Here is a 7020-nt window from a genome sequence, read left to right on the forward strand (position 1 = left end):
TGAGTTTCTTTCCAAAGAGTCCTAAGCTCCTTCTGAGCTATTATCTCAGTCTCCTCATTACACCCCACTAAGGGAGAAAGGAACTTGTCTTGTTTAATGCTGTCAAGTCGTCTCCGACCCATAGCTAAGCCATGGACACCTCTCTCCAAGAATGCCCACTTCCATCATTCTGGTATCGGCAACCGTTCTGGTAGTATATCCATATGGTTTTCTTGGTAAAAATACAAAAGGGGTTTCCATTGCCTCCTTCCACGCAGCAAACTTGAGTCTCCACTCTCGACTCTCTCCCATACCGCTGCTGCCCAGTACAACTGAGCAGCTCTTGGGAAAACCAAAGCCTAGAGAAGTTGAGTTGGACTCAAAGCCACTCAGCTTCTGCCAGCATTTTTCTGTTCCAGGAACCACAGATCATTGAAGTACACTCCATTTCCCAAAAGAGTTCAAGCCAGAGTTCAATTAGCCAGTAAATTGATCTAGCTCCCTTTCTCACTTAAACCAGAAGGGAACTGGCAAAAAGTAAATTTTGTTACAATAATCTGGTATTGACTAATACAGCTGGGGTCAGTGGACACAAGCATGGGTTTCTCACCCTGACAACTGCATTCTGCTAAGGAGCTTCCAACTGAGCCTGAAGGCCAGGGTCAGATGAAGGCTTTTGTGGGCCTGGTCATTTCAACGCCAATTCCCATTCACATATACTTGTTGTCCCTGAAGCACAAGCCTGCATGTACACTCTCCTCCCCAACAATACTAGTGACTACTTTTAGTGCAGCAGTAGCTATGGTGGAGGTAATCAATCAATTCATCAATCAATCAATTGTATTTACTGAGCGCTTACTGTGTGTAGAGCTTTGTATAACACACTTGGGAAAGTACAATAGAATAAGAAGACACGATTCATGACATTAAGGAGCTTTTGTTTTTTTAATAGTATTTGTTAAGAGCTTACCAAGTGTCTAACAGTGTTCTAAGTGCTGGGGGTGGTACAAAATACAGTCTGTGTCTCATGTGGAGCTCACAGTCTTAATCCTTATTTTACAGATGAGATAAATGAGGTGTAGACAAGTTAACTGATTTGTCCAGGGTCACACAGCAGACAAGTGTGGTTCAAACTGCTACCACATTAATGCAAGCACTTTTCCTATCCCAACTTGATTAGTATATCAGCCTCCTTGCTGAGCTCCCTGCCTCCTGTCTGTCCCCATTCCAGTCCATACTCCATTCTGTTGCCCGAATCATTTTCCTTCAAAGACATTCAGACCATGTTTTCTCACTCCTCAAGAAGCTCCAGTGGTTTCCCATCCACCTCCACATCGAACAAAAACTCTTCACCATCTGCTTTAGAGCACTTAATCACCTTACCTACCTCACTACTCTCTTACAACCCAGCCCAAACACTTCGTTCTTCTAATGCTCACTTTCTCACTGTACCTCGATCTCATCTATCATCATCATCATCATCATCAATCATATTTATTGAGCGCTTACTGTGTGCAGAGCACTGTACTAAGCGCATCTATCACACCACCGACCTCTCACCCACATCCTACCTCTGGCCTGGAATGCCTTCCCTCCTCACATCAGACAGATAATTGCTTTCCCCAACTTCAAAACCTTATTGAAGGCACATCGCCTCCAAGAAGCCTTCCCTGACTGAACCTTCCTCCCCTCTTCTCCCACTCCCTTCTGCGCCGCTCTTACTTGCTCCTTCATTCATCCTCCCTCTCATCCCCACAGCACATCTGTATATAACCGTAATTTATTTATCTATTTATTTATTTATAATAACGTCTATCTCCCCCTCTAGACTGTGAGCTCGTTGGGGGCAGAACGTGTCTGTTTGTTGTTATATCGTACTCTCCCAAGCGTTTAGCACAGTGCTCTGCATACAGTAAGTGCTCAGTAAATACGATAGACTGAATGAATGAAAAGTGGTAGAGTTGGGATTTGAACCCAGGTCCTCCGAGTCCCAGGCCCATGTTCTAACCATTAGGCAACACTGCTTCAAGGTGCTTAAAATAGAGGGGAAGCAACTGAGTATAAAGATGAATAAGTGCTGTGGAGGTCGGGTGGGGGGACCTAAGTGCTTACTGAGTACAGACTGAAGTGCATAGGTGCTGCAGTAAGGAGGGAAATGGGGTGGGGAGTTGGGAGATTAGTCAGGGAAGGCTTCCTGGAGGAGATGTAACGTAAGTAGGGTTGAAGATAGGAAGAGTCTGTTGGACTTGAGCAGGAAGGGAATTCCAGCCAGGAGTTGGGTGTTAGCAAGCGCTCAATAATGGCAGAGAAGAGAGCTAGGAGTGGTGATCAAGTTTGCATTAAGGGAGAAAAGTGTGCCGGTTGCACTGTAGTGGGAGAGAAGCAAGCCTCAGATAGAAATTCCTTACCTTTGGCTCGAAGGCACTCAATCAGCTCTCCCCCTCCCACCTTACCTTGCTGAACTTGCTTGCACCCCATTTTAGACTGTGAGCCCACTGTTGGGTAGGGACTGTCTCTATATGTTGCCAACTTGTACTTCCCAAGTGCTTAGTACAGTGCTCTGCACACAGTAAGCGCTCAATAAATACGATTGATTGATTGATTGAACTCCTACTTCAACCCAACCCCTACAATTGGCTCTTCTAATATCAACCTACTCACTGTCCCTCAATCTCATCTGTCTTGCTGAGGACCTGACAATCCCTTGCTCCCATCCTCCCTCTGGCCTGGAGCTCCCTCCCCCTTCAATGAGAAGCAGCATGGTTCAGTGGAAAGAGCCCGGGCTTGGGCGTCAGAGGTTGTGGATTCTAATCCTACCTCTGCCACTTATCAGCTGCGTGACTTCGGGCAAGTCACTTTACTTCTCTGTGCCTCTGTTACCTCATCTGTAAAAATGGGGATTAAGTCTGTGAGCCCCACATCGGACAAACCGAATACCTTGTATCTACCCCAGTGCTTTGAACAATGCTTGGCACATAGTAAGTGCTTAACAAATACCAACATTATTTATTATTCTTATTCTTATTATTATTATTATTATTATTATTATTATTATATCTGACAGACCATTCTCCCATCTTCTAAGCCCTTCTAAAATTGTATCTCCACTCTATCTCATCCCCTCATCCTATTCGCCCTCCCTTCTGGGTCATCCATACTCTTGGGACTGTACCCCTTAAACAGTTTGTTGTTCACCCCACCCACTCCCAGCCCCACAGCACTCATGTAACGTAGCCTTATACTCTGCCCATCTCTGGCATCTGTAATTTATTTTAAAGTCTGTCTTCCCCCTAGATTTTAAGGACTCTTTGAGGACCAGGATCAGGTCTGCTGACTCAATTGCACTGTACTCTCCCATGTCCTTAGTGTAACGATCTGCACACAATAAGTGCTCAATAAATACCATTGATTGATTGACTGAATGAGGATAAAGAGTGAGAAGATAACAGATGGAGTGCCTCAAAGTCTGGTGAGAAGTTTCTTCTTGAAGAGCAGAGGTAGGAGAAGCAGCTGTTGGGTAATTGTTGTTGTCTTATGCTGTCGAGTGGTGTCCGACCCATAGTGAGGACATGGACACATCAATCAATCGTATTTATTGAGTGCTTAATGTGCGCAGAGCACTGGACTAAGCGCTTGGGAAGTACAAGTTGGCAACATATAGAGACGGTCCCTACCCAACAACGGGCTCACAGTCTAGAAGGAGAAGACAGACTACAAAACAAAACACGCGGACAGGTGTCAAAATCATCAGAACAAACAGAATTAAAGCTCTATGCACATCATTAACAAAATAAATATAATTGTAAATATGTACAAGTAAAATAGGTAAAGTAATAAATTCATTCATAAATTTCATAAAAATTTCATTCATAAAAATTCATAATAAATTCATTCATTCATGAATTCATTCATTCGCTCTCCATCTGCAATCGTTCTGGTAGTGTATCCATAGAATTTTCTTGGTAAAAATATCATCGCTTCCTCCTCCGCAGTAAACCTGAGTCTCCGCCCTCGACTCTCTCCAGTGTCACTGGAATGGATAGGCCTCTGCTTGACTCTCCCTCCCATAGAGTACTGTAAATTCTCCAGATGTGACCCTGAAAGGTATTGTTGGGATAATAATTATGATGATGGCATTTATTAAGCACTTACTATGTGCAAAGCACTGTTCTAAGTGCTGGTAAAATAATGATGGTATTTGTTAAGCGCTTCCCATGTGCAAAACACTGTTCTAAGTGCTGGGGGGATATAGGGTGATCAGGTTATCCCACGTGGGGCTCACAGTCTTAATCCCCATTTTACAGATGAGGGAACTGGGACCCAGAGAAGTTAAGTGACTTGCCCAAAGTCACACAGCTGACAATTGGCGGAGCCGGGATTTGAACCCATGACCTCTGACTCCAAAGCCCGTACTCTTTCCACTGAGCCATGCTGCTTCTAACAATAATAATGACAATTTTGGTATTTGCTAAGCACTTACTATGTGTCAGGCATTATTGCTTCCTGAAGTCGAAATGCTTCCAAAAACATGTGATCCTTGATCCTTATATCTATTAAAATGCAGACACTAAGCTAACTGGAGCTCTTCTGATTCCCCTCTGTCAACCTGGGTTCTAATCCTGACTCCACCACTTGCCCGTTGTGTGACCTTGGGCAAGTCACTTAACTGTGTCCAAACTGATTACCTCGTATCTACCCCAGGGCTTAGTATAGTGCCTGGTACATAGTAAGGAGTTAACAAATTCCATTAGAAAAGAGAAAAAAAAACCCAAAATTTCTCTGTGCCTCAGTTACCTCATCTGCAAAATGGAGAGCCAATACCCTGTTCTCCCTTCTACAGACTGTAAGCCTAATGTGGAACCTGATTATTCATTCAATCGTATTTATTGAGCGCTTACTGTGTGCAGAGCACTGTACTAAGCGCTTGGGAAGTACAAGTTGGCAACATACAGAGACGGTCCCTACCCAACAGCGGGCTCACAATCTAGAAGGGGGAGACAGACAACAAAACATTAACAAAATAAAATAAATAGAATAAATATGTACAAGTATCTTGTATCTACTCCCATTGCTTAGTACAGTGCTTGGCCCAGAGTAAGTGCTTAACAAATACCACAATAATTGCTGTTCTTAGACATCCCTCTAGACTGTAAGCTCGTTATGGGCAGGAAAAGTGTCTGCTAATTCTGTTATACGACAGCAATAATATAACAGTATAACAGATACTTTTCCTGGCCACGATGAGTTTACAGTCTAGAGGGGGGAGACAGACATTAATTAATTAATTCTGCATGGAACTTGTCTACCAACTCTAATAATAATTGTAGTATTTGTTAAGCGCTTACTACGAGCCAGGCACTGTACTAAGCGGTGGGATAGATGATTAAGACTTTTTGCCCCTCGCGGGACAGGAACTGTGTCCAACCCGATTTGCTCGTATCCACCCCAGCTCTTAGTACAGTACTTGGCACGTAGAAAGCGCTTAACAAATGCCATAATTATTGTTTTCATTAATATATTATCAAGCAAACTGGCGAGGACAAAGTCCCCGTCCGGCACAGGGCTCCGGTCTTCATCCCCATTTTACAGATGAGGTAACTGAGGTCCAGAGAAGTGAAGTGACTTGCCCAAAGTCACACAGCCGACAAGTGGCAGAGTAGGGATTAGAACCCAAGACCTTCTGACTCTCAGACCTGTGCTCTATTCATTATGCGCCTCAGTTCCCTCATCTGTAAAATGGGGATTAAGACTGTGAGCCCCACATGGGACAACCTGATCATCTTGTAAACTCCCCAGCGCTTAGAACAGTGCTTTGCACATAGTAAGCCCTTAATAAATGCCATTATCATCATCATCATCATGCCATGCTGCTTTGCATGCTGCTCGTATTTTATTGTCTTCTCCCAAGCGATCAAGCATTCGGTAACAGTGCTCTGCACACAGTAAGCGCTCAATAAATAATAATAATAATAAGTAAAGGTATTTGTTAAGTGCTCACTATGTGCCCAGCACTGAGATACAAGGTAATCAGTAGTCCCACATGGGGCTCACAGCAGCATGGCCTAGCCTGAGCTTGGGAGTCAGAGGTCGTGGGTTCTTATTCCGCCTCCGCCACTTGTCTGCTGTGTGACCTTGGGCAAGTCACTTAACTTCTCTGGGCCTCAGTTACTTCATCTGTAAAATGGGGATTGAGACTGTGGGCCTCAGGTGGGACAACCTGATTACCGTGTATCCCCCCTCCAGGGCTTAGAACAGTGCTTGGCACATAGTAAGTGCTTAACAAATACCATCCTTATTATTAATCATCATCATCATCAATCGTATTTATTGAGCGCTTACTGTGTGCAGAGCACTGTACTAAGCGTTTGGGAAGTACAAATTGGCAACATATAGAGACAGTCCCTACCCAACAGTGGGCTCACAGTCTTACAGATGCGGTAATTGAGGCACAGAGAAGTTAAGTGACTTGCCCAAAGTCATACAGCAGACAAGTGGCTGAGGCAGGATTAGAACCCACGACCTCTGACGGCTCCCAAACCCGTGCTCTTTCCACTAAGCCACGATTGAATGAATGAATGAGTACAGTGCTCTGCACACAGTAAGCACTCAGTAAATATGATTGAACGAACGAGTACAGTGCTCTGCACAGAGTAAGCGCTCAATAAATTAGCACGGAGCTCTGCACACAGTAAGCACTCAGTCCCGGACGAGCCCTGTGTTTTTATTTTCCAGTGTTTAGAACAGTGCTTCACACATAGTAAGTGCTTAACAAATACCGTTATTATTATTATTGTTATTATTATTATGAAAGCCAGTGATAGCTTGGCTCAGTGAAAAGAGCACGGGCTTGGGAGTCAGAGGTCATAGGCTCTAATCCCAGCTCCGCCGCACGTCTGCTGTGTGACCTTGGACAAGTCATTTAACTTCTCTGAGCCTCAGTTACCTCATCTGTAAAATGGGGATTAAGATTAATCCCTGTGAGCCCCACGTGGGACCACCTGATTTCCTTGTATCCCCTCCAGCGCTTACAACAGTGCTTGG

The sequence above is a fragment of the Tachyglossus aculeatus genome, chromosome 7, assembly GCF_015852505.1.
Source record: "Tachyglossus aculeatus isolate mTacAcu1 chromosome 7, mTacAcu1.pri, whole genome shotgun sequence".
NCBI lineage: Eukaryota > Metazoa > Chordata > Mammalia > Monotremata > Tachyglossidae > Tachyglossus > Tachyglossus aculeatus.